Raw genomic sequence first — 2,177 nt, forward strand, 5'->3', positions numbered from 1 at the left:
AGTTTCTTACTATTACCTAGAGGGAAAGCTGGCAAGCCGTCTATGGGAGTTTGCATGGAGACCCCACGTGACCACCTCAGCCACCATGGGCGCTCAAAGCATCATGGGGCGGTGAGCTACTTGTTGCGGAACTGCAACTTTTGGCCAAAAAATAATAAAAAATAAAGCTGTTTGATAACTACAAACGTCCTAACATTCAATATCTTGTCTAATGATTACAACAATCGAGCAGAAAAGCATTTAAGTGCAAAGTTTGCCTAAAATAAGAGATGACTAGCTTTCCTATTGGCCAAGTGATGGACACTAAAAAAACTAATATTTCGTATTACCAGGCGCACTTTTAAAAGTAAATATGTTTTCAAAAAAAATGTTGTTTAGATACTTTAAGAGGTTTTTTAATGGCATTTCGGAAGAGTAAAACCTTTTATTGGCGTCGTGTGTCGTCGCGTTTTCACTACTATAGCTTTTGCACACTGCGTTCGCGCGAAAGTCGTCTGCGCACACACGAACTACGTTTTCGGAATGAAACGCGTTAGTACTGCCACTATGTGTTCCCGAAAAACTACGACTGTGCCGCAACAAGTAGCTCACCGCCCCATGATGCTTTGAGCGTCCATGGTGGCTGAAGTGCAGCGCCGCCAGCTTTCCCTCTAGGTAGTAGTAAGAAACTCTATGCCAGTGCCCTGCTTTGGCATAGCGCTGCCATTACCATCCCTCGGAGAGTGGCGGGTGAGCGTCATACTGCACCGACGATGGAATAACGAACCGCTGTTTCTGCACTTTGTCACTAGACTGCCTTATGACTCCCTGGCCACCAGATTGCGCGCTACTAGTTCCATTGGGCCCGTTTGAAATTCGCACAGTGTGACGTCACGAACATTTCATCCAATTGAAAAACGTGACATTTCTGTCGAGAACTCCTGCTTACAGCGATGAGGCATTAAAGGCTTCTGCCTTAAAAATTGTGGCTGTTTGTAAGCCTCAGATTCAAGCAGAGTCATGACATATTGATATATCTGCGATGCTGAATCGCACAACACTGTTTATTTGTATAGTGTAGGTGGTTCATTGTAATAAATTTATTAAAGTTACCTCACCAGGTCCATCCTGAAGGAAACAATCATCATAGGTCAACCGCAGACTTAGACATCATTATCTGAGCCTGACTCAGCAATGGTAAGCCGCGGACTACTGACCACTACGGCACGCATCGAAGAAGGCCATTGCACTTTGTCGTCGCTGAGCTCCTGTACCCACATAGCATGTTCGGCTTTCGAGCCAAGCTATCCACCCAAGACGTTCTCCTACAGATCAAGGAAGAGGTCCTCAGTAACATCCCGTACAACGGCGAAAACATACTCCTGGCGCTGGACGTCAAAGGGGCCTTCGACAACGTAAGCCGCGAAGCCATCATGAAGGAGCTAAACGACCTCAACAGCGGTGACCGAATACACAGCTATGTTGACGCCTTTCTATCCAACCGCACGGCTACGGTGGGTCTGGGCGACCTGCGCAGCGACAAGTCCCATGCCCCCAACAAAGGAACGCCGCAGGGATCGGTCATCTCACCCATACTTTTTAACATCGCTATGATCGGGCTGGCCTGCAGGCTTAAAAAAATCGAAGGCATCCAACACGCCATCTACGCCGACGACATCACATTCTGGACCAACCAGGGCTCGCTCAGCCAAAAGGAAGAATGCTTGCAGATGGCTGCCACATGCGTGCAAGAATACGTCAAAGAAAGAGGCCTCACCTGCTCAACGGAGAAGTCCAAACTTCTGCGAGTAAGGAAAGGAAAGAAGACGGAGGAAAGCCTCAATGTCACCCTCGAGGGACAGAGGATACCGGAGAAAGACCAGATAAGGGTCTTGGGAATGTGGGTGCAGAGCAACCACAGGTGCTCTCACACACTCAGCCTCCTCAAACAAGCAACAGCGCAAGTCGCAAGAATGATAACCCGAGTCTCGCAAAAGAGAAGCGGCATGAAGGAGGGAGACAGTATCAAGCTGGTCAGGAGCCTCGTGATCAGCCGAGTCACGTACTCCCTTCCGTACCACAACACCAACAAGGGTGAAAGGGATCAAGCCGACATCCTCATAAGAAAAGCGTACAAGACAGCTCTCCATCTCCCATCCATTACAGGAACGGAGAAGCTGCTCAGCCTCGGGGTTCAC

The sequence above is a fragment of the Amblyomma mixtum genome, chromosome 4 (genome assembly GCF_055824585.1).
Source record: "Amblyomma mixtum isolate Tamu chromosome 4, ASM5582458v1, whole genome shotgun sequence".
NCBI lineage: Eukaryota > Metazoa > Arthropoda > Arachnida > Ixodida > Ixodidae > Amblyomma > Amblyomma mixtum.